Source organism: Amblyomma maculatum, chromosome 2 (genome assembly GCF_055883805.1).
Source record: "Amblyomma maculatum isolate TAMU_Amacu chromosome 2, ASM5588380v1, whole genome shotgun sequence".
In the NCBI taxonomy this organism is placed as follows: domain Eukaryota; kingdom Metazoa; phylum Arthropoda; class Arachnida; order Ixodida; family Ixodidae; genus Amblyomma; species Amblyomma maculatum.
In genome coordinates, this window is record NC_139345.1 from 172,076,053 (window position 1) to 172,103,175 (window position 27,123).

Below are 27,123 nucleotides of genomic sequence, written 5' to 3' on the forward strand. Positions count from 1 at the left end.
GCTGTTTTCAACTCTATGGCTGACGCTACAGAAAGTTTTCGTCAGTATCAAATTGTCGCATTAATGTATTTCTAGAATAAAGATTACGACACATTCTTAGATTCTCTACTTGTCACAATACTGGGTTCATTATTAATGCTGCCAAATAGAAAACCTAGGACGAATTGCTTTTTTACCTATTCCAGTTCTAAAGTGAATATACAACATACATGAACTAACTATGGGAAACAATCGCGCGACTATTTGATTCCATATGTATGTATTGAATAAAGCAGTGATGAAATGAACTGTTTTGCTCATCTCCTAAAGCTCTAAAATAGTTTAATGACTGTAGAGTTTCAGGATGATGGTATGCTCCCGACGGCTCTGTGTGCTGCATGTAACTTATTATGCATTTTTGGTTGCTTTTACTTATGTGTCTGCTGCCTCGCAATATCTTACTTGTGAGGCAAATCGTGCTCTTTGTGCTCTTTCAAAGTGGTAAATAAAGGCATATGCATTCATTATTCTTTCTGTATTTTATGCCTAAGTGTGTGACGTATACCAATAAATATGCCAACAATGTGCTAATAATGTACAATTTTTTTTCTAACGCAAAAATATATTTATTGTGATAAGTAAGCATTTCAGAAATTATTTATGTCTGCCAGTTGTAAGAAGTCTCCATTCATTCCGCACTCTTGTCAGCTAAATATTTCTAGGAAAGTTCAAGGATAGTGCTAGTGCGTTTCTACATGACTTTTGTCTCACCAATTTCACCGAGGTGAAACGCATTTCGAGATTGTGAATATATTTCTCTTCTACTGCGCACCCTTTGTTTTCATTCCGTGCTACACTGCTTCATGGCGCAACAATACCTCATGCAATGAACATTTTGTCATGAAAAAAGTAAAGTTAGAAACTTATATGCGTAATTTTGGCAACGGGTTTCGCATTCCTTTATATGCTGTGGCTTCATGCAGTTATAATTGTGATTAATCGTACTTTTCCTGCCAACCACTGATGGCTTTCTTCCTAAACACAGACGCTTAACACAGACTCCCTGTTAACGCGGTAATCACTGAGGTCGCAGTGGCTATGTTGTGACGCAAATCATACAACACCACATGTGCTCCTCAACTCATGTATAGTGCGGTGCCCGCAATGTTGTCTGTGGTTTTTATACTTCGCCAGCGCCGATATCCCCCATTCATTGCCTTCAAACAATGAATTGGAAGCCGCCAGAATAAAAAAAAAAGATAGCGAATGCTGTCTCATCACGTGAGCCTAAGTTTTGCAGATGCCTTTTTTTCCCAGGAATGCATATTTTAGGGCATGCAAGAAAGCAGGTGATCTTGCTGCATTTTTAGGCAGCATTTCTTGATTATAATTTGAATGATTGTGATTCTCACGTGTCACCTCACTGTTCGCCTGGGTTCGCTTATTTATTGCTCGAAAGATGTGCCTGATACTGAAAACATTAGACACCTGTGATTATAAAATTCAATTTGCATCCACAGGACAAATTAAAATAAAGACACATACTTGTCCGCCACACTCATGTATGTTGCTAGGCTCTTCGGGACAGTGGGTGCTGGCTGTCGCACTGAAAAAGAGCAGAAACAGTCGAAGAGAAATTTGAGGATTTACCAAACATTCATGAATATGAAGACTGTGGCTGAAGTCGCTAGTTGTAATTTTATTATCATGAATTTGTTTTATATATGAGTTTTCTTATCTATCACTTGGTAGAGGTCACCAATGCAATTTTATTCCTCCTAATAAACACAGCGGAGAGGTTTCAGTGCTTAGAACCGTGACGAACACGCGAGGGGCCAGAGTATCCCGAAGAGGAAGAGGGGTGTGTTGAGTGTAAGAGCATAGTATGTGACGTGGGTAAATTCTGACAGGTATAAATTATGGGACTGTGAAAGCATGGAAGAGGTTGACAGAATGAAGGTAACAATAAGTCGAGCTATCAATGGAATATTCGGTTGGGTTGCAATGGAGAAAAACGTCATCTAAGGCATCTGATGCTACAACACATAGCCTAACGTTATTATTTGAATTTAGTCCACGAACTGTAATTTAATATATAGGGCTAGCTTATGAGGCTGACGCATTCTTCAATATCTTGTTAAAACTGTTCCAATTTAGCGACCGGGTAGTTTTACCACATCTTGTAATCGCTATACCAAAGTGTTTATATGGAAAAGTTTCGATCATTGCTTATGTGACCTCTTGTCTTATTAGCCTCATTTGCTGTGTTGCGCATAACTGGATAATGGATATTTTACACAGATCTTCTAAAATGTTTGGTGTTTATTATTAAATTTAAAAAAATTCACCAAGGGGTAGAATCTATAGCTACTCCACAACATACAATGGAAAACGCCCTGAACTGCGTATCAGGCGTCCAGTAACAGAGTACATGCAATTTTTATACAGTATATTGACGAATGTAGCATAGCGCATGAGTATCCATATTTTAAGACTACAATCTATACCCTTCTTTTCTACAAAGAGGGTCTAGCCTCCACAATATGCGTGCTTAACTTTAGTTCGGCCAACTGTACATGCAATGGAGTAGATGCAATTTTGCTACAGTATAGTGACGAATGCAGCATAGCAGATGGGGGTACACATTCTAAGACTAAAATGTGTACCCTTGCCTTCTACAAAGAGGGCCTAGTCTCCAAAGTATGTGCGCATACCTTTCGTTCGCCGAACTGTGCATTTCGTTAAGTCTAGGCGAACAGGGAGCAGAGGAGAACCCAAACTCATGGCCATGAAAATATGGCGACCACTCAGCAAAAAAAAAATGCCGGAAATTATGCATTTGGGCGACCACGATATATATCGCTATCACAAGAAGCGTAAAATCACCATCCTATGCCTGTTGCCACTAAAAACAAATTAAGCTTGGATCCCAACTTTTCTGTTTTGCAGAACAGAAGCCAACAACATATTAAACCTGCAAAACACACAGAAACACAAGGAAAGAAGTACACAGGAGAAAAGAAGAATAGAAGTGCTACTTTTCTTCTATTTATGTGTCTTTCGCTTGTTCAGTATGTTACATTTGAACCAACTAGCCCAAATGGTCATCATGTTGAAAAACCCAAAACGACCGCAATAACAAAAACTACCATAAAACATAAGCAGCACCAAGTATATTGATGATGTGCGCCTCAAAAGAGCTACACATGTAACAACAGCACCGCAACCGGCTCAGCAGACATGACACCTCAACTGTTAACGCCATAGCGCTAAAAGCTGTTAGGAACATTTCCGGGAAGTAATTTTTGTTTCAAAAATGGTCCCTTTGTTATGAGAGAATCCGGCAAAAATTCAGTGCCGCAATTCCTTGCTGCATTTGTGACACAGAGTCACAGGGCGAAGCGACCTTCCTCAATAGCAAGTAGTGCAAGGGCTCCCTGCGACTGTTTATTACCTCTAAAAGCGCATCCAAATATAAAAGCGCGTTCAAAAAATGTACCTACTTTATAGTTGCAGACAAGCACGCCGGAAGCAAAGCGGCGACAAAAGCAAAACAAAAAATTTACTGCACTCCAAAGGAACACTCCACCGACGAAGTCAAAATGTGAACTGACTTCCAGAAGCTACCGTTACTGAGCTACATGGATGTGAAGACGTCTACCTTAGCACGGAACAATAACGCTTATTTGGTAATGGAATTATTTCTAAGCCTTGAGGTTTCGCCATTTTCAGCTCTTCTCTTATGGTTTTCATGTCCAGCGTACCTGCGCAAAGTGGCACCCCGCAATGCAACACTTGAAGTTTCCGAAATAAACCACTGAGGTCATGGAGTACATATATTGAACAGAACGAGGTAGTCAATTAACGTACCAAAAGCAGCAACTATCTTCGGCCCTTCTCCTGCTATCTCCGCTTATGTCGCGGTCAACAAGAAAAAAGCTGCTTAGCATTCGTTCAACACACCGGCCGATGCAGATTTTGTTTTATTAGCACATGGTGTATTGCCGTTTTGGAAACATTGAACTTTACTACGTTGCGAGCAGTTTAAAAAAGCCTTCTGAGGTTAAACGATAGCTCGCTTGAGGATCATATTGCTCCGTTGCTATCTTGTAATGTCAGCGCTTGTACTCATGTCATTATCGGGATGGATGATACTAACTCTTTTATGGCAATTGTCAAAGCGGAAAACTGGGTGTCGGGTCTGCTTTTTGTAAGGTTATTCACCTTAATCTTTTCCGCCTTAATAGGCCGAGGTGGCATAAAAAACCTTTTCAACTCTCGTTTGAAACTCTCTGCCTCGAAAAGTTTAGGATGTGCCTGGCAAGAGGTAGGTAGTAATTGGCTGGTAACATGACGGGCACTGATTGTACAACGGTGCAATTGTGCGCTTGCACTCATTTCAGATTCACTCGTGAAACTAAAAGGTCATGCTTTGCCAATTTCTTTGTCGTCACGAGGCCAGACGGCATGACCAAGAAGGAAGTAGCTGCCAATTTTGGCGACCTCGTTCAAATGGAAGGATGAGATCGGATTCGAACATACGAACGAACAAATTAAAGATGGAAAGAATGGCGTGTTCTGACTGGCGGTGATCGTAAAGGGCATCGGTCAGAGAGCGCTAAGCTCTTTCTGTGGCTCGTACGGCGACACGTTGCTTTGGAAACAGGCGCTCTATATGGCGTTTATCGATGAAAGGACTAAGTACTGTGCAAGTCAGAAAGAAGGCAGACAAGACGCAGCAGAATATCGCCGCTCTGCTCTCTATTTCGCGGTAAAATATCCCCTTAAATACCTTTGTGCACGATTCTCGGTTACCTTTAAAGCATCAATCAGAATCAAGCTTCTTATGCACAATCAGGGCGTTTAAGCGTAGGTTCAGTGGGCCAATGGCACTCTGGCGCAATCAAAATTGGTTTGCTTTGCATCAGGAGGAGGAGGAAACAACTTTATTTAACGCATTACATTAAGCGTTAAGAATGTCCTGAGCCAGGGTCACCAAGGCCAACTGATCTTGCAGCTGGTCAGAGGCTAACCAAGCCCGCCACGTTGGGGGAGGAGGGTGTGGAAAGTGAGGAGTATGCAGTCCCCAAACCGTTAAGGGTGTCCTTTTAAGACTACAGCCCCACGAGCAGACCCTAAAAAGTGCTTTTCTAAACAATACAGCACGCAGCAAGATGGTACGGGCAGCAGCAGTCGCTGTCTTCATTCTCTATTTGTTTCTGGGGCATCTGTTTTTTCCCTGCGCGGCGATTCTGCGAATGCCTATAGACCAGGACCCTTGTCAGAACACAGAAGGCTCGTGCTGCTGACTAACCGTGTGGCCTAACTCGCACGCATCAAAACACAAAAAGAACAGCTCAAGCGATGAAATTTCGATCGCCGGGGGTGTCTCGCTGGACGCGCATGACAACAGTGAACAAAACGGGAAAACAGGAGCCCCTGTCTGAAGTCTCGATGCCTTTAAAATATCGCGAATATATCTCTCGAAGGCGGCACGAGAGTGGCCACTTCTGCGACCACAATGCTATGATTAAATGCTTAAGCTCGAAACCTTGATATGAAAAGTTCGACTGCTATAGCAGATCCGATGTGGCTTAGGGCTCCGAAAAAGAAATCTCCTATGCACAAAATATTTCAGAATCGACGAATAAAACCTCCATCATTTCTTTATTGAGCAAGGACACAATGATATACCATGCTGTAAAAAGGAACGTTCTCGCATATATGACACATAATTATCATTTGATCTGTGAAATGTGTTCTCTGAGTTTGTCCCTGCAATACTGACTTGAGACCCATGCTGGTTCTAAGCGGCGACGGTCACTCTGCCTTGTCCAGATCGATCCCAAAGGAGGACGGGCTGAGTACTTTAGGGTCACCCGCACCCCCCCCCCCCCCCCCGTTGTAGCCCTTGAAATACATGCCATGAACTGAAATGTACCAGTACTTTAGCGTGTTCGCGCATATTTGGGAGCACCGAATTTGTGCAGAAACGGGCCATTAGCACTTTCGACTTATTAGGTGAACGGCTGGACAGCAAGAAAGCTGTAAGCGAAAATACAGCAGCTAGACGAGAATGGGCGGCTGAGGAGGAACAGGCAAGTATTCTCCAGGCAAAGAGGTTAATGAGAATACAGCTAAAAAGCGTTTTAAACAAAATAAAATAAGGGGTCGAATATCTCAGAAAAAGGCTGGCCTTGAGAGATCATGTTAAACTAGCAGTAGCACGCAGTTACCAGATATAAGGTGTATGACTTTCTTACGTTTAGAATTTGTTGCGTGCTTTCCCTATTTAACTACTGGCTTGTTTTACACAAGGGTTTCCGGCATTTAAATCATGAGATGCGCATGTAACTTATTTTGCAAATTACCTATTAAAATTAGTGCCAAGCGATTCCATAGCGAAGTTGGAATTTGCATCCCAAATTACTGGGAGTAAGAAGAGTTGAGTATTACAATGATGGTGCAGTGTAGGCCTTATTACCACGATTGTGTTGTGTGAAGGGCGTGACATCCAGAAAATCCGCATCGCCGGTTTCGGCGTCAGCGACGTGGGCGAAAATCACGGAAATTGCACTGTATTTCCCTAATTTCTCTACTGAGGTATACCTGGCGTCCTCGTGTCCTAACTAAGACGGCACTACAGTCGTAATCGTGCAAGTGACTTATTTAAGCGAAGACTGAAGCCCCGCCTCGACTCCAGCCTTAAGTGGCCATGCTGGCGGCCTATCCTTTAGACTAAGTCTGCACTTAGCTAAGACAGTTTTAAGATCATTTCGTGCATGGTGATGCATCCTATAACTTTGCATTTAGGCGCCTCAGTTAAGAGCTAAACTGCACGAGTTCATTGCTAGGAGTTAGCAACTAATTGGCTTGAAATCTGTTTCTTCTGGCGACAACTGTAGGGACAATCAAAGAACTTGGTAATGTTTTCATCGTATTCAGATATGTGGCGCAAACAAAGACAAACACAGGAGAAGATCCACAACACAAGCGCACACTACCAACTGTAAGAAGAACCGGAAAACACTTCCTCTTCTACACTCAGGCACGTCTCAACTTCTTCTTCTTCTCATCTCCCTCTTCTTTGCCAAGGGGAGAGAGAGAGAGAAAACTTTTAATGAGCATATAATCAGTAAATATTCGCAGGAGCTGGGTGGTCGGTGCCCCTAGTCCAGGGCTCCGCTGGCAGCAGCTGACTTGCGGACTAGCTGGATAATCCAGGCTTGCTGGTCCAGGTTGTCGCTGGTCAGGGCCGCCTCCCACTGCTCGTGTGTCGGGCATGGCACTATTAACGTTGGGTCAGGTTTGCCAAGGGGAAAATGTCACACTCTTCATCGCACACCATAACCTTGTCCAAACATGGCGGTGACCAATCTCTTCTTTCTTTTCTTCTATTCTTTCTCTTCTTTACCAAGGGGAAAGTGACACTTTCTTCCTCTCAGCCCAAAAAACATCGACCAAACATGACAGTCACAAATTCTATACTGTCTTGTAAATCCACACCACTGCATTGCCCAGTAACTCCTACCACACTGGACAGGTAAATATCACCACATAGTCACAAATCATACACTAAAAACACCACCACACAAATACAGCAAATACAGTAGGACATGTCCATCTACAAACCATAACTTAAGTAGTCCCTATCTATTGAGAAACTATATCTTGCCAACATCTAAGAAGCCACGAGGCCCATGTACTTAAGGGGGAAAAAATTCTGCAAACTCCTATGGCCCCAAAAACGTAAGATAAGTCCCAGAATAACAACTTTAGGCCAAGAATAACAGCTTGAGGCCCGATAATAATCTCATTCTTTGCATAACTCAAGAGAATTGCTCAATAAAATTAAATTCTTTTCTACGTAAACTCAACGAAGCTTCACTAATGCATCTTTCATTCTTCTTCTGTATCCAATACGCCTCTAAAATTTCGCGTGCCATCTTATCCCGACTCTTGCCTAATATGTTTAACCTACTAAACAACGGCTCACACTTGCACTTTTGGCAGTGCAAGGCTAAATTTGACCCTTTGCCATTTTCTATGAACTTCTCATGTTCCCTCATTCTATCATTAATACATCTTCCTGTTTGCCCAATATATAGATTACCGCACGTCAGAGGAACCTCATAAATCACCCCCACCCGACATCCAATAAAACTCTTAACATGCTTCTTATCGCATTGCCCTTTGTTTTTTCTCCCTATTATTGCACATAACCCACCCAGTTTATTGGGGGCAGAAAACACAACTGGCACCTCAAACCTACTAGCCACCTTTTTCAGGCCGTGTGCAACTCTATGTATATAAGGGATCACTTGTGGTCGTTTATTCTTCAACATATCTGGCGATCTTTTTTTCCCTTTCATTTTTTGAAGCAAAGACTCTGCCACCCCACATATAATCATACCCGGGAAACCAGCCGCATCAAGTCTTTGTAATTGATTATTAAAGCTTTCCTCTGCCATATGTACACATGATTTTAACAAGGCCGACTCCAAACAAAGGGAAGCTATCCCTCTTTTTATAGTCTTTGAATGGGCTGATCCATATGGAAGTAGCTCTTTTTTAGCCCTGGGAAAATATTTCCAACACACTTCGCCATTACAAATTTTTATATTTAAATCAAGAAACTGCAATTTGTTGTCCACCGGTAGCTCATGAGTAAACGTAAGCCCTTTTCCTTGTATCTTAAAAATAGAAAGCACACTTTCCACACTTTGACTCACTGCAGCGCCCTTATCCACAATGACTAAGAAATCGTCAACATATCTAAATATTTTAAAACCTGATCCATTAAGGGCTGTATAAATTGCTCTGTCAACACAGGATAAAAAGATGTTACATAGAACTGGGGCAACACATGACCCTATACAAATGCCCCTTCTCTGCACATACAAATCAGACCCAAACGATACAACAGTGGACTTAAGGTAAAACTCAAGTAGGGCTAGAAAATTGTCCACATTGACACCAGCAGAGTTCTGAAAGTCTATAGTCCCATTACTTTCAATGCATTCCCGCACCGATTCAAACAATTCTAAATGTGGCACCGAATAAAACAAATCCTCTACATCAATAGAAAAAAAGTACCCAAGATTGGTTTGATCTTTTAAAAAATTGATCACTTCAAAAGAATTCTTAGTAGCAAAGGGATCATGAACCTCCAAACCTTTTAAATGTTTAAGAAGATACCGGCTGATCTGATGCTGCCACGCATCACGTTCAGACACAATACACAAGGTTTGGAGGTTCATGATCCCTTTGCTACTAAGAATTCTTTTGAAGTGATCAATTTTTTAAAAGATCAAACCAATCTTGGGTACTTTTTTTCTATTGATGTAGAGGATTTGTTTTATTCGGTGCCACATTTAGAATTGTTTGAATCGGTGCGGGAATGCATTGAAAGTAATGGGACTATAGACTTTCAGAACTCTGCTGGTGTCAATGTGGACAATTTTCTAGCCCTACTTGAGTTTTACCTTAAGTCCACTGTTGTATCGTTTGGGTCTGATTTGTATGTGCAGAGAAGGGGCATTTGTATAGGGTCATGTGTTGCCCCAGTTCTATGTAACATCTTTTTATCCTGTGTTGACAGAGCAATTTATACAGCCCTTAATGGATCAGGTTTTAAAATATTTAGATATGTTGACGATTTCTTAGTCATTGTGGATAAGGGCGCTGCAGTGAGTCAAAGTGTGGAAAGTGTGCTTTCTATTTTTAAGATACAAGGAAAAGGGCTTACGTTTACTCATGAGCTACCGGTGGACAACAAATTGCAGTTTCTTGATTTAAATATAAAAATTTGTAATGGCGAAGTGTGTTGGAAATATTTTCCCAGGGCTAAAAAAGAGCTACTTCCATATGGATCAGCCCATTCAAAGACTATAAAAAGAGGGATAGCTTCCCTTTGTTTGGAGTCGGCCTTGTTAAAATCCTGTGTACATATGGCAGAGGAAAGCTTTAATAATCAATTACAAAGACTTGATGCGGCTGGTTTCCCGGGTATGATTATATGTGGGGTGGCAGAGTCTTTGCTTCAAAAAATGAAAGCGAAAAAAAGATCGCCAGATATGTTGAGGAATAAACGACCACAAGTGATCCCTTATATACATAGAGTTGCACACGGCCTGAAAAAGGTGGCTAGTAGGTTTGAGGTGCCAGTTGTGTTTTCTGCCCCCAATAAACTGGGTGGGTTATGTGCAATAATAGGGAGAAAAAACAAAGGGCAATGCGATAAGAAGCATGTTAAGAGTTTTATTGGATGTCGGGTGGGGGTGATTTATGAGGTTCCTCTGACGTGCGGTAATCTATATATTGGGCAAACAGGAAGATGTATTAATGATAGAATGAGGGAACATGAGAAGTCCATAGAAAATGGCAAAGGGTCAAATTTAGCCTTGCACTGCCAAAAGTGCAAGTGTGAGCCGTTGTTTAGTAGGTTAAACATATTAGGCAAGAGTCGGGATAAGATGGCACGCGAAATTTTAGAGGCGTATTGGATACAGAAGAAGAATGAAAAATGCATTAGTGAAGCTTCGTTGAGTTTACGTAGAAAAGAATTTAATTTTATTGAGCAATTCTCTTGAGTTATGCAAAGAATGAGATTATTATCGGGCCTCAAGCTGTTATTCTTGGCCTAAAGTTGTTATTCTTGGACTCATCTTACGTTTTTGGGGCCATAGGAGTTTGCAGAATTTTTTCCCCCTTAAGTACATGGGTCTCGTGGCTTCTTAGATGTTGGCAAGATATAGTTTCTCAATAGATAGGGACTACTTAAGTTATGGTGTGTAGATGGACATGTCCTACTGTATTTGCTGTATTTGTGTGGTGGTGTTTTTAGTGAATGATTTGTGACTATGTGGTGATATTTACCTGTCCAGTGTGGTAGGAGTTACTGGGCAATGCAGTGGTGTGGATTTACAAGACAGTATAGAATTTGTGACTGTCATGTTTGGTCGATGTTTTTTGGGCTGAGAGGAAGAAAGTGTCACTTTCCCCTTGGTAAAGAAGAGAAAGAATAGAAGAAAAGAAAGAAGAGATTGGTCACCGCCATGTTTGGACAAGGTTATGGTGTGCGATGAAGAGTGTGACATTTTCCCCTTGGCAAAGAAGAGGGAGATGAGAAGAAGAAGAAGTTGAGACGTGCCTGAGTGTAGAAGAGGAAGTGTTTTCCGGTTCTTCTTACAGTTGGTAGTGTGCGCGTGTGTTGTGGATCTTCTCCTGTGTTTGTCTTTGTTTGCGCCACATATCTGAATACGATGATGCACCAACTAGCCTCTCAAGCCGTTATTTTGGTAATGTTTGATGACGTCCGTGAAATGGAGGCCACATTCCTGGCCTCGCTTTCATTCAGGTACACAACTATTGCTGCTTTGTCGAGGTGGCGTTTAGTTGTGAGAGCCACGGCGTGCTTGCAACCATTATGCGCTGCACACGCCTGATGAATCTTAAGGGCTAGTAATGAGCATTAGTCAAAGGTGTTTCGAGGTAGTGTGGGACGGGAGACGGCTGTATATATTTATAACTTACTCTAATCGAAACTGAAATAGGACACTGAAGCAAGGGTCTACAACATTTGACCTCTGGTCGACGTTGCGCAGAATTATTTTTATTTCCTACGCATGGCATGAGTAAGTCATTACCAAATTCTTAGCTAAATCTAATTCTACTGTTAAACATTGCGTCAGCACTGCCACTTCCGCTACTATACTGTGGACCTCATCACTGATTAGGAATTTTGTAAATCTGTGTTTATTTGTATTCCATAATGGAGGGAGAACGCAGCATTCGGTTCCGGTAAGCGTGTGTACTATATTTTTTTAAACGCAGATTACCCCTAACCTCTTCCCATCCCTTTACAGTAGAACTCCTTGCAATCATAACCGTTTTATATCTGAGGGCCAGCAGCAGACGTGTATAATTTCGTGGTGTTTGTTCCTAATTTCGTATGCAATGCTTTGAACGCAAGTAGTTTAACTGGATTAAATATATTCAGCTTCACTAAACTTTGTTGCACGTGCCAGCATCTGGGCGAGCGCGCCTGGGAGTAACACTAACAAACTATTAATGCTTCAGAAAAAATATATATAAGAACCACTGCTGTTTTCAACTCTATGGCTGACGCTACAGAAAGTTTTCGTCAGTATCAAATTGTCGCATTAATGTATTTCTAGAATAAAGATTACGACACATTCTTAGATTCTCTACTTGTCACAATACTGGGTTCATTATTAATGCTGCCAAATGGAAAACCTAGGAAGAATTGCTTTTTTACCTATTCCAGTTCTAAAGTGAATATACAACATACATGAACTAACTATGGGAAACAATCGCGCGACTATTTGATTCCATATGTATGTATTGAATAAAGCAGTGATGAAATGAACTGTTTTGCTCATCTCCTAATGCTCTAAAATAGTTTAATGACTGTAGAGTTTCAGGATGATGGTATGCTCCCGACGGCTCTGTGTGCTGCATGTAACTTATTATGCATTTTTGGTTGCTTTTACTTATGTGTCTGCTGCCTTGCAATATCTTACTTGTGAGGCAAATCGTGCTCTTTGTGCTCTTTCAAAGTGGTAAATAAAGGCATATGCATTCATTATTCTTTCTGTATTTTATGCCTAAGTGTGTGACGTATACCAATAAATAAGCCAACAATGTGCTAATAATGTACAATTTTTTTTTAACGCAAAAATATATTTATTGTGATAAGTAAGCATTTCAGAAATTATTTATGTCTGCCAGTTGTGAGAAGTCTCCATTCATTCCGCACTCTTGTCAGCTAAATATTTCTAGGAAAGTTCAAGGATAGTGCTAGTGCGTTTCTACATGACTTTTGTCTCACCAATTTCACCGAGGTGAAACGCATTTCGAGATTGTGAATATATTTCTCTTCTACTGCGCACCCTTTGTTTTCATTCCGTGCTACACTGCTTCATGGCGCAACAATACCTCATGCAATGAACATTTTGTCATGAAAAAAGTAAAGTTAGAAACTTATATGCGTAATTTTGGCAACGGGTTTCGCATTCCTTTATATGCTGTGGCTTCATGCAGTTATAATTGTGATTAATCGTACTTTTCCTGCCAACCACTGATGGCTTTCTTCCTAAACACAGACGCTTAACACAGACTCCCTGTTAACGCGGTAATCACTGAGGTCGCAGTGGCTATGTTGTGACGCAAATCATATAACACCACATGTGCTCCTCAACTCATGTATAGTGCGGTGCCCGCAATGTTGTCTGTGGTTTTTATACTTCGCCAGCGCCGATATCCCCCATTCATTGCCTTCAAACAATGAATTGGAAGCCGCCAGAATAAAAAAAAAAAAGATAGCGAATGCTGTCTCATCACGTGAGCCTAAGTTTTGCAGATGCCTTTTTTTCCCAGGAATGCATATTTTAGGGCATGCAAGAAAGCAGGTGATCTTGCTGCATTTTTAGGCAGCATTTCTTGATTATAATTTGAATGACTGTGATTCTCACGTGTCACCTCACTGTTCGCCTGGGTTCGCTTATTTATTGCTCGAAAGATGTGCCTGATACTGAAAACATTAAACACCTGTGATTATAAAATTCAATTTGCATCCACAGGACAAATTAAAATAAAGACACATACTTGTCCGCCACACTCATGTATGTTGCTAGGCTCTTCGGGACAGTGGGTGCTGGCTGTCGCACTGAAAAAGAGCAGAAACAGTCGAAGAGAAATTTGAGGATTTACCAAACATTCATGAATATGAAGACTGTGGCTGAAGTCGCTAGTTGTAATTTTATTATCATGAATTTGTTTTATATATGAGTTTTCTTATCTATCACTTGGTAGAGGTCACCAATGCAATTTTATTCCTCCTAATAAACACAGCGGAGAGGTTTCAGTGCTTAGAACCGTGACGAACACGCGAGGGGCCAGAGTATCCCGAAGAGGAAGAGGGGTGTGTTGAGTGTAAGAGCATAGTATGTGACGTGCGTAAATTCTGACAGGTATAAATTATGGGACTGTGAAAGCATGGAAGAGGTTGACAGAATGAAGGTAACAATAAGTCGAGCTATCAATGGAATATTCGGTTGGGTTGCAATGGAGAAAAACGTCATCTAAGGCATCTGATGCTACAACACATAGCCTAACGTTATTATTTGAATTTAGTCCACGAACTGTAATTTAATATATAGGGGTAGCTTATGAGGCTGACGCATTCTTCAATATCTTGTTAAAACTGTTCCAATTTAGCGACCGGGTAGTTTTACCACATCTTGTAATCGCTATACCAAAGTGTTTATATGGAAAAGTTTCGATCATTGCTTATGTGACCTCTTGTCTTATTAGCCTCATTTGCTGTGTTGCGCATAACTGGATAATGGATATTTTACACAGATCTTCTAAAATGTTTGGTGTTTATTATTAAATTTAAAAAAATTCACCAAGGGGTAGAATCTATAGCTACTCCACAACATACAATGGAAAACGCCCTGAACTGCGTATCAGGCGTCCAGTAACAGAGTACATGCAATTTTTATACAGTATATTGACGAATGTAGCATAGCGCATGAGTATCCATATTTTAAGACTACAATCTATACCCTTCTTTTCTACAAAGAGGGTCTAGCCTCCACAATATGCGTGCTTAACTTTAGTTCGGCCAACTGTACATGCAATGGAGTAGATGCAATTTTGCTACAGTATAGTGACGAATGCAGCATAGCAGATGGGGGTACACATTCTAAGACTAAAATGTGTACCCTTGCCTTCTACAAAGAGGGCCTTGTCTCCAAAGTATGTGCGCATACCTTTCGTTCGCCGAACTGTGCATTTCGTTAAGTCTAGGCGAACAGGGAGCAGAGGAGAACCCAAACTCATGGCCATGAAAATATGGCGACCACTCAGCAAAAACAAAAAATAAAAAATGCCGGAAATTATGCATTTGGGCGACCACGATATATATCGCTATCACAAGAAGCGTAAAATCACCATCCTATGCCTGTTGCCACTAAAAACAAATTGAGCTTAGATCCCAACTTTTCTGTTTTGCAGAACAGAAGCCAACAACATATTAAACCTGCAAAAGACACAGAAACACAAGGAAAGAAGTACGCAGGAGAAAAGAAGAATAGAAGTGCTACTTTTCTTCTATTTATGTGTCTTTCGCTTGTTCAATATGTTACATTTGAACCAACTAGCCCAAATGGTCATCATGTTGAAAAACCCAAAACGACCGCAATAACAAAAACTACCATAAAACATAAGCAGCACCAAGTATATTGATGATGTGCGCCTCAAAAGAGCTACACATGTAACAACAGCACCGCAACCGGCTCAGCAGACATGACACCTCAACTGTTAACGCCATAGCGCTAAAAGCTGTTAGGAACATTTCCGGGAAGTAATTTTTGTTTCAAAAATGGTCCCTTTGTTATGAGAGAATCCGGCAAAAATCCAGTGCCGCAATTCCTTGCTGCATTTGTGACACAGAGTCACAGGACGAAGCGACCTTCCTCAATAGCAAGTAGTGCAAGGGCTCCCTGCGACTGTTTATTACTTCTAAAAGCGCATCCAAATATAAAAGCGCGTTCAAAAAACGTACCTACTTTATAGTTGCAGACAAGCACGCCGGAAGCAAAGCGGCGACAAAAGCAAAACAAAAAATTTACTGCACTCCAAATGAACACTCCACCGACGAAGTCAAAATGTGAACTGACTTCCAGAAGCTACCGTTACTGAGCTACATGGATGTGAAGACGTCTGCCTTAGCACGGAACAATAACGCTTATTTGGTAATGGAATTATTTCTAAGCCTTGAGGTTTCGCCATTTTCAGCTCTTCTCTTATGGTTTTCACGTCCAGCGTACCTGCGCAAAGTGGCACCCCGCAATGCGACACTTGAAGTTTCCGAAATAAACCACTGAGGTCGTGGAGTACATATATTGAACAGAACGAGGTAGTCAATTAACGTACCAAAAGCAGCAACTATCTTCGGCCCTTCTCCTGCTATCTCCGCTTATGTCGCGGTCAACAAGAAAAAAGCTGCTTAGCATTGGTTCAACACACCGGCCGATGCAGATTTTGTTTTATTAGCACATGGTGTATTGCCGTTTTGGAAACATTGAACTTTACTACGTTGCGAGCAGTTTCAAAAAGCCTTCTGAGGTTAAACGATAGCTCGCTTGAGGATCATATTGCTCCGTTGCTATCTTATAATGTCAGCGCTTGTACTCATGTCATTATCGGGATGGATGATACTAACTCTTTTATGGCAATTGTCAAGGCGGAAAACTGGGTGTCGGGTCTGCTTTTTGTAAAGTTATTCACCTTAATCGTTTCCGCCTTAATAGGCCGAGGTGGCATAAAAAACCTTTTCAACTCTCGTTTGAAACTCTCTGCCTCGAAAAGTTTAGGATGTGCCTGGCAAGAGGTAGGTAGTAATTGGCTGGTAACATGACGGGCACTGATTGTACAACGGTGCAATTGTGCGCTTGCACTCATTTCAGATTCACTCGTGAAACTAAAAGGTCATGCTTTGCCAATTTCTTTGTCGTCACGAGGCCAGACGGCATGACCAAGAAGGAAGTAGCTGCCAATTTTGGCGACCTCGTTCAAATGGAAGGATGAGATCGGATTCGAACATACGAACGAACAAATTAAAGATGGAAAGAATGGCGTGTTCTGACTGGCGGTGATCGTAAAGGGCATCGGTCGGAGAGCGCTAAGCTCCTTCTGTGGCTCGTACGGCGACACGTTGCTTTGGAAACAGGCGCTCTATATGCCGTTTATCGATGAAAGGACTAAGTACTGTGCAAGTCAGAAAGAAGGCAGACAAGACGCAGCAGAATATCGCCGCTCTGCTCTCTATTTCGCGGTAAAATATCCCCTTAAATACCTTTGTGCACGATTCTCGGTTACCTTTAAAGCATCAATCAGAATCAAGCTTCTTATGCACAATCAGGGCGTTTAAGCGTAGGTTCAGTGGGCCAATGGCACTCTGGCGCAATCAAAATTGGTTTGCTTTGCATCAGGAGGAGGAGGAAACAACTTTATTTAACGCATTACATTAAGCGTTAAGAATGTCCTGAGCCAGGGTCACCAAGGCCAACTGATCTTGCAGCTGGTCAGAGGCTAACCAAGCCCGCCACGTTGGGGGAGGAGGGTGTGGAAAGTGAGGAGTATGCAGTCCCCAAAGCCGTTAAGGGTTTCCTTTTAAGACTACAGCCCCACGAGCAGACCCTAAAAAGTGCTTTTCTAAACAATACAGCACGCAGCAAGATGGTACGGGCAGCAGCAGTCGCTGTCTTCATTCTCTATTTGTTTCTGGGGCATCTGTTTTTTCCCTGCGCGGCGATTCTGCGAATGCCTATAGACCAGAACCCTTGTCAGAACACAGCAGGCTCGTGCTGCTGACTAACCGTGTGGCCTAACTCGCACGCATCAAAACACAAAAAGAACAGCTCAAGCGATGAAATTTCGATCGCCGGGGGTGTCTCGCTGGACGCGCATGACAACAGTGAACAAAACGGGAAAACAGGAGCCCCTGTCTGAAGTCTCGATGCCTTTAAAATATCGCGAATATATTTCTCGAAGGCGGCACGAGAGTGGCCACTTCTGCGACCACAATGCTATGATTAAATGCTTAAGCTCGAAACCTTGATATGAAAAGTTCGACTGCTATAGCAGATCCGATGTGGCTTAGGGCTCCGAAAAAGAAATCTCCTATGCACAAAATATTTCAGAATCGACGAATAAAACCTCCATCATTTCTTTATTGAGCAAGGACACAATGATATACCATGCTGTAAAAAGGAACGTTCTCGCATATATGACACATAATTATCATTTGATCTGTGAAATGTGTTCTCTGAGTTTGTCCCTGCAATACTGACTTGAGACCCATGCTGGTTCTAAGCGGCGACGGTCACTCTGCCTTGTCCAGATCGATCCCAAAGGAGGACGGGCTGAGTACTTTAGGGTCACCCCCCCCCCCCCCCCTTCCCGTTGTAGCCCTTGAAATACATGCCATGAACTGAAATGTACCAGTACTTTAGCGTGTTCGCGCATATTTGGGAGCACCGAATTTGTGCAGAAACGGGCCATTAGCACTTTCGACCTATTAGGTGAACGGCTGGACAGCAAGAAAGCTGTAAGCGAAAATACAGCAGCTAGACGAGAATGGGCGGCTGAGGAGGAACAGGCAAGTATTCTCCAGGCAAAGAGGTTAATGAGAATACAGCTAAAAAGCGTTTTAAACAAAATAAAATAAGGGGTCGAATATCTCAGAAAAAGGCTGGCCTTGAGAGATCATGTTAAACTAGCAGTAGCACGCAGTTACCAGATATAAGGTGTATGACTTTCTTACGGTTAGATTTTGTTGCGTGCTTTCCCTATTTAACTACTGGCTTGTTTTACACAAGGGTTTCCGGCATTTAAATCATGAGATGCGCATGTAACTTATTTTGCAAATTACCTATTAAAATTAGTGCCAAGCGATTCCATAGCGAAGTTGGAATTTGCATCCCAAATTACTGGGAGTAAGAAGAGTTGAGTATTACAATGATGGTGCAGTGTAGGCCTTATTACCACGATTGTGTTGTGTGAAGGGCGTGACATCCAGAAAATCCGCATCGCCGGTTTCGGCGTCAGCGACGTGGGCGAAAATCACGGAAATTGCTCTGGCAGGTCTTAGTTTGCGCCTGGTATGGCCGAAAATTCGATAGTCATACAGTTCCTGGACACAAGGCGACTACATGCAATGGCCGACACGGGTCTTTCCTTACAGATGGAAAGATGAAATAGAATATGTTTTTCAGGGCATTAAAGTCTCAGTTAGACACTCCCGCCCAGGCCACGCAGACGCGTACGTACGGCCTAGTTATGCGGGGTGTTATACCTGTGTCATGTGGCCGTTCATATATTACCGTATGACACAGAGTTCGTGTGACACAGAGGAACAAATAAAGGCATTTTTGCTTAGGTGAGTAAGAAAGTTTATGTACGCAAACAAGAATCCGAAAGAAGAGTTGGCAAAAGAAACCCAATAAATCTGTCGCAACATGTCCTTAAAAACTGCTTATTTTTCTACCAACTATTTAGAATTGGAACAGGCAGATATTTCTACAACGCGGGACAAGTCGGACAAGAACTAGTTATAACAAAAAGTTATGATGCTTGTCACTTTTGGCCTAGAATAAAGCTGGTGGCGTCGGATAAACATTTTGTATAGCACAATAAGCGTACTCACCTTGGCACAAAAATGTGAAGGCCAAGTAAACAGAAAATTAAAAGTTTTCCGTGAATCATTGTATTCATTTTTGACGCCTTCACAATTACTTGCTTCCGTTACTGCAACAAAACGTAGTGCAACGTAATTCATAAATTCGCTTAACCCAAACGAATACATAATCGCCTACGGTTGTTTTAAACTGTATTACAATAGCAGCAGCGAAGACTATTGAACAGCAATGAAAGTGATTACTGTGACGTCATCTTGTAATTCAGAATAATAAGGCACTCATGAGCAGTAATCATAGATAAAGTGATACAATATCTAGCATGATTCCACATGTTTCTCTATATCTCGAAAGGTCCTCACCCCTTTATCATTGAATTGGTAAGTGTTCTACACTGGACAAGCAAGCACTGACACGGGTGCTACCAGCTGGTATTAGAATTAGCGAGCATATTATAAAAAGAGAAAAACTGGTAGCTCTCTTGTCTAAATCCCAAAACCCGGAGCGACCTACTGGAACGGCTAAACGTGGGAGGAAGTTTGCCCCATGTACTGAAACACCAGCTACAATTTCTAACAGGTGTATGTATATTGTTACAATCGTAATGGTTCATGAATGCTATCGCGCTTTTCCAATTCGCCAGCCAGCGTGAAATACATTACCTCTCTAATCTTCATTACCTCTCGCAATCTTCTAACGCCGAAGCAACGGGCAGCCAATATTATCGTAAGTCGAAATCCTACAGATAAACATGCGACAGTGCGTGTGCAGGCGAGTTGATCGTCGACATAAATACTGTCTTGCACTCTCACATTTATTACATGGCACATGTTTTTCGTCTTTCCGCTAAGGCAGCACCAAATGAATTTAAAATACAGCATTTCGCTTTTGTATACCCGGCGTACAATTGGTAATTAATCATGGTAGCTGGCTGATGTGAGCAGTGCTGAAATAGGAAAAGCAAAATTTTCGCTACAGAAAGCATTAAATTAATAGTATATGTAATAAATTGGTAGGTTTCGTTGCATATCTAATGGGTGACATGTACGATGTACTCTCAGGAGCAAAAATGATGCATGACGCTCAGTCTTTGTGTAGACTTCATTATGCAGACCCGAGGCTTTTATGGGTATCTATACCCGGGAGGGATGAACAAAAAAAGAGGGGAGAAAAAAGGAGAGGGTTTGATATCCACGTATATCAATGAGCAAAGACGGAAAAAATGAAATTACCTTCCAAAGAAAACATGAGGGCTTTAGGAACAGTTGCAATGAGAAGTGCTTTACGGTCCATAGCGACAACGCCAAGTGGCAATAAGAGCTAGCGGTAATTTGGGTTCAAATCGACCATTCCATATAAATCTGCCTTAATTCGAGATTTCCAGGATAGGTTATTGAAAGAACAAACGTGTTAACTATATTCACTTGAGGTATGTAAACGAACCTGTTTTAGTTCATGTTATAGTTTATGTAGATAGAGTATTTATCTTTACAAAGGCACATAGGCCATGCGTCGTGACGAAGTAGGGGGCTCGAGTGGCTTTCCAACCCTAGATTATCTTTACAGCGCACCTTTTCAGGGAGAAGTCTACTTCATTGGGTTTAATGATAAACGCCATGGAGAGCAAATTAGAGAAACCGAGATCGATTAAATAATGAGTGCTGGATGCTCACTTATATTTCGCTTCATACTATGCCTGGCCCCACTGACAATACCTAATAGTGTGAATAGCCAAAACTCGTATGCTAGCGGTCATAGGCGGCAATAGCCGCGGTTAAAACCAAAAATGCTCGGAAAAACAAATATTGCCATTCAATCTCTTCTGCCTCGCATGGAGCCTATTTTAAGTAGATGCAGCCATATATTGTTCGGTCAGGGGTGCCTGCTACGATATATTGTTTGCTTTTTGAAATAGTATTCCCTCAGTGCACATTAAGTCGAAATGAGTGATTTCGCGAAATTTCCTTGGCGGCAGGTTTTGTGAGACAGGCTAGTTTGTGGAGTAAAAGCCACAGTTTCTATCGCTGTAAGGTCACTTCGGCGGAATGCATAACAATGTGGCTTTCTGCAACCTTTTCAAACTACCCGCTCACCTCTAATGTCAAATTTTGACATTTGCATAGGTAAAGTGAAATTGTTCTAAATTATCAACACCAAAACTAAGGCGCTCGTGAATTATTATATCCTGTCCTTACTTCAGGGACGCTTCTCCCTCATTAAGCCAGACACAACTCAGGAGGGGGTGTTTAGTTTTTTTTACGTATACATAAACAGCAGTGTTAGCCAAGGTGTTAAAACATGTCTAGTTAATTGCTTCATTATCACTATGTGAAGACTGAATTTGTTCTTTTGTGTGTAAAGCCATTCCTGCAATGAAGCTTTATTTCTGAGTATGAATGCTTAAGCTGTGTCTAAGATGTTTAAAATATACGGTGAATGCACATAACGCAAACCGCTTCTCTAAGATAGCCCAAACGCATGATTCTGGCAGCTCTGAGCTACGTGCGTAATATCTAGCAATAAATCCCGGTTCTAGATGGGACATTCATTGCCATCATAAAGGTAGGGCTGGAAGCCTGCATCAGGCAAGGCGAAATTTGGGATGCTGCCCTTGGTTGGCCACAAGAGCGACTATATACGACGAAAATCAAATGATTGTAGTAGTATCCACTCATGACCAATTCTTCAGTGCTCGATTGCTTCGTGATATGCTAACCTTTATTGCATCTATTGATTTGGTGTGGAACAGGCTGCATGCAGCAGGTATAAACAGAATTGCTTCGCAGAAATCACAAAGGTACCGGGTGACATGCACATGCGTCTTGAATTCGTGTCAGTTGTGGAGGACTCGACACCAGACAACAAGAAGGGCTGCTGGCTTTCCCGATGAAGCCACTTTCTGCAGATGCTGCATGGGGCCAGCAGAAAGGGCTATATCGCATCCAATAAACCCTAATAACATTTACCGGAGTTGCACGTAAGCCTGTAAGTCGCAGAATATTATGGACTACGTATAATTAGACAAATGGCTTGGTGAAACCTGTATAGGCTGCGAGGTTGCGAATTGTTTAAACTGAAAGCTTTCTTAGACTAGGTAACTGAAGAGTATGCGAAATTGAATGTTCTCAACTATTGCAATTTATCCTTTTTCGTAGGTCGATATCTAAAGTTAAGCTAAGTAAAGCTAATATCGCCTGTGTGTAGAAAGCACAACAACGCTTTACTGCTCCATTTTCCCCACTGAAATCACATTGATTTCACTGGCGGAGCCATCACTTCCCTACAAACATATCTCTCATTTTAGTTGTTAATTTGAAAAGAGATTTTAATCCATAATTCATTTAGCAACACGACACATAAATACTGGACTTGTTTTTAGTAGTCATCAAACATTCATTGAAAGAAGCGAAAAAAAAGGACTCGGGGAAAAAACTTTATTGGACCATGTAGATTGTGTGGAACAGTGTACACGGATCTATGACATTTCTATCGCCAGCTTGCTCTAGCGAAACTTGTAATCCTTTGCTGAGCAAAGTTCAGGATTCAGAAAGTGCGCCTTGCGTTTCAGAGATGGTATATGCAAATATAAAAGCAAATCACCAGACATAGAAACAAAGTTTATTATTTACACAGCGAAACGGAGGAATCAGAAAGTTGGTAACGTGCATGTAAACACAGAACATGATTCCGGCAATGCATGAATTATGCATCAGGCAAATATACTTGTTGTATTTCAACGTATTTATTGCAAAACAAAGAAGTCTTAAAGGGCCACTGTCCAGGGAAGGACCTTTTAAGCGAAGGAGCCCAATGTTTCGATCAGGTACCGGAGATAGTCTGTGCAAAATGCTACAGTGACACACGCGCAGCAAAGCAACGAAAATAGAAATTAAAGCTCTCTGATGCTCTCCTTCGGGAAGCCAGCTTTCCCGTTCCCTGCGCTGGCCCGTCGAGCCGTAGCTTTGACGTATTTGTCGGGAACAACGTCCATTGGTCCGACTCGCGGTCTGATGTGAAGGATGGGTGCCTACAGCTCGCTGCGCGCTTTTCCCTCGCCAGGGCCAGATTGAATCCAGCGGCGCGCGCTCCCTCGCCCGTTTCTTTTTTTTTTTTTTTCGCGCACACGGAGTGCCCCGCCCCACCTGCCGCCAAACGCGGAGGAGGAAGGGGAATTTGTCTTGCGGAGACTAGACGACCTCGGGTAGGATAGTGAAAAACCTTTACGAGGGAACGGAAGCAGATAAGCACGACACAATCGGGTGATTGCGGTGGCTGTAACTGCGGTATTAGTTACTCGTTTCAAAAACACTTTGCGGCCTTGCGTTCTGGGGGCGAAGTCTCGCAGTCACCGGGGAAGAAAATATTTTCGACCGGAGCCTTTTAACAAACAGCTGTGTTCACTACTTTTCATGACGTCGCAGTGGAACGGTATACAGACCACTGGCATATGCTAAACAGCGGACTGCAACACCTTGGCAACAGTTTAACACAAATAGTTCTAGAGCCTCTGTTCTGAATGAAAGGCAGCTACTTTTTCTTTACTAAATTGTACCGAAATGTGAAGTTTCAGGTAACTAACTACAAACTAATTGGCTCAGCGGCATATTACTATCGCTTATGAAAAATTATGATATAGGAGGGTGAGAAATGAGACAGAAGATCAAGCTGAAAGTTCCCCTAAAGTTTTAAATCAGCACATTTTGATATTATGGCATTGTTAAAGCTTCAGCGATTGTTAAAAAAAACACAAGAAAGTGCGCGTTGTCTTGTACCTAACGACTCTGATTATAGTCAAGAAATTTGGCAAGTTTCAAATGCAAATGGTACTGGCGATTTCCGCCACCGTTTCGGAAGAATTAGTTACGAGCTGTTGCTGCCACTAAACCGGGAAAAGCAACGACATTTGAGTGAATTACAAATGTTTCACTTACGACATCAACGCCTCTTTACAAAGAATTCGCTAATTCATTTGCATGTGAAATTGCCCTGAGAGGTCTTCACCTGTAGAATAGCAAGCACTCCGGATTTCTCTCCTCAATGAACGACTAAGGAGCAAATAGTTTACGAACGTACGGCACATATGAGGCGACAGAACAGTTACTTGGCTTTCGATGGAATGAGAAAAAATAAATTCCTACTTTTCGGCTGGAATTGCTACGTGCACGAAGCAAGGCTTGAAATTTCGCCATTCAGAATGGTGCTTTGTCTCTCGCTATCGTCCTGCCGCAACAATTAAAGCGAAATGTAGTCCATAGCCACTTCAGGAAGTATCACATGTTAAAATAACAGTGGTATTCAAAAGAAGCACTCGTGCTAGCCAGACTGAAGCCCTCTTCCTGTATATAATCGAGATTTCCGCCTCCAAAGACTGCAAACGGAAAGAAATCCGGCGTGCAAACTTTTTCTTTCAGGTGGTTGTGTGGTTCGGTGACAGCATCTCCGCCACTGAGCGAATGCCATGAGGACGGCAAGAGCATTGTCGAAGAGGGGAAGGTATTTAAGAACGGCAGAGTGAGCCTGACAGCAGGTCGAGAGTAATGGGGGGGGGGGGGGGCAGTTGAAATGCATAAAAAGCTTTCGGCAGGAAGAATGGGAGGGGAGATGCACTGTCAGAGGTACCCTATGAACACTACGTGCCTCATACCCTCCTTCCTGCGCTCCGCTCGCTGGGAAGCGTCTTTTCCTCGATGGGAATAAAATCATCCGAGGAACTCTCCTCCCCCCCCCCCCCCCCCGAACTTGACTTCTTACTGCACGTGCGGACGCTGTGCGAACAATTGCTGCACAATCGGAGTGACGAGCGTGTTGTGTTAAGACAATCGCGAGCGGTTGCGGTGGTCTTGTCACTGTTTTATGTCTCTATCGTGTCTACTCTCCCTATTGTTCCTCTCTTCATTGATTTTTCTTTCCACTCGCTTACCCTTTTATTACCGCAGCCACAGCTAAGGAGCTTTATACTCTTGTCACTTGTGCAGTCTATCCATGGCTAGGCTTCACTGCGGTTAATGCTAACCGCACTTACGGACATCCACACGTTATACCAAACCGTAGTTTGCAAACCACGGTTACCGCGAAAAGGGGTTGGCCACCTCAGTCAGGCTCACTAACTCAGAACATGGCGGCCCACATGTCCGGCGCATGTGTCTGACCTACGTGCGAAACGTCCTCCCAAAAGCGTATTAACTAGTCTCTAGCTGGCACAGAGGCAATGCAATCAATTTACGAAACAATTTTGGCGCACTGATCTCAAATACATGCATTGCACGCGTATACCACGTTATGGTGGAAGCGCTCTATTCGCCTGCCCGCGGTTGAAGACCCGCATATGCCGAAACAAGTTGAGCTGAATCTAGATTACTCCCTAAACATGAACTCATCCAAACTGGAACAAATGGGCTGTCCCATATATTCCTCAATAAATAAGGATCCCTTTAGAACAAAAAATGTGGGGTGGAATTTTACCCCCCAAAAAACGGAGAATATGCGGGTGGCAGCGGGAGTTCCTTTCGGGTAGCATTTCGTTCTCCAAAAAAAACAGAGTTGTTACGGCTGGCAGCGGAGGCTGATATTGGGTAGATTTTTGCCTCAAAATAAATGTAGCACTAGCAGTCGGTAAAAGGAGCCGATGCTGACTGAAAAAGAAACTGTTCCATTTGCGCTCATTATGAGACGATGTTTACCGCGGCATTTACCAATCCTACTAGGCTCGCTTAATTTCTCAATAACTGAGTGCAGACAGCCACTACGTATCACAGTTTGTTTCGGCCGAATAAGGCGATACGCCGAGCATTGTAATATAGCGGCATCGTGTTTTCGGACGGCTCCGCGATCTCGCCTGACCGACGACCAGAAGCAGGAAAACACAGCGGTCCGATGCACTGTACTTTTGGAGTTATCACTGTGTTCGTAAAATATAGGCAGAACTGTGCAATCAGTGGCATTGTGTTTGATTGAAAAGCACGGCATTCATCATTTTCGCTCATGACAGTAAAGTGTAATTCAGAAAAACAATTTACCACAGTCAGGCAGGTCCCTTGCTCCACCCCTCTGGCATTCTCCGACGAAGCTCGACCGCACTTGGCATTTCCTGATTATTATGAATTTATTACAGATTGCGCGCATTTTGTACGTATCACGTATCACTCGGAGCGCGGCCTCTTCGCACGATACTCCAGTTCAGTCTCTCCTGTCGTCTTCTCTCGTCCCTGCGTCCACTGTGCTCCCTCCGATCCCTCTCTCCGTCCGAGAGTCCTCCTCGCCAGGTCCACGGCTGTCTTCACATCCCAAGCATCCAATCCAACTACTCGGAGGTTCAAACATTTCCTAGAACCCGGCGACCGCGGGCAGCGGCCAGCTCAGATGACACGGGCAGTGCGCCCTGCGCATGCCCATAAATTTCTCCTCCTAGCCGTCCTCCCGGCGCTGGTTCTCGGATCCCCACCGCCGCTTCAGAAGGAAGGCTGCTCTGGTTTCGGGAACGTGTTAAGTCCGTCAACGCTTCACGGGACGCACGGCACACACAAACACGCAAAACCCGACCGAAAAACCCGTTTTACCGGTGCTTGGGGCAACACACAGCGCGCACGATAACCACCGAAAACAGTCAACCAAGATTTATGATGAATGAAAAGCTAAATGTATTTCTTACCAGCGGCGTGCGTAACAGTCTTTACTTGAAAGACACAAGAACACGCTTTAGAAACGTCTGGCACGAGAATAGTCACTTGGGGTAACGGGCATGTTAGCTACTTTTTGCAACCGGACTGTGGCTTTTAAACAAAGTTATGAGTTATATACAATAAGGTTTTGTAAGTGTGTGCACCCAGTTGTAAGGCAAAATGAATGCTAGTGGTTGCAGATGTTACATCCACGCAAGGAAACAAAATTAGAATCACTTTTGAAAGCATCTAATTGACTA

The 27,123-nt window shown here is 42.6% G+C and overlaps 1 long non-coding RNA gene across 5 annotated transcripts in view; it reads right to left on the bottom strand.

Annotated features, from left to right (window-relative positions):
* The window catches only part of LOC146200439 (uncharacterized), a 67,343-nt gene extending 47,315 nt beyond the window's left edge, over positions 1-20,028 (bottom strand). Inside the window, exons 1-4 of one of the 5 annotated variants that reach the window (XR_014705235.1) lie at positions 19,868-20,027; positions 19,217-19,317; positions 13,609-13,669; positions 1,525-1,585 (exon numbers count right to left, since the gene is read on the bottom strand). This is a non-coding gene — a long non-coding RNA (uncharacterized LOC146200439). Of the gene's footprint in view, positions 1-1,524; positions 1,586-13,608; positions 13,670-19,216; positions 19,318-19,867 lie in introns of all 5 variants that reach the window. The other 4 variants (XR_014705232.1, XR_014705231.1, XR_014705233.1 and 1 more) reach the window with 4 other exon arrangements.
* Between the last annotated feature and the right edge of the window lie 7,095 nt (positions 20,029-27,123).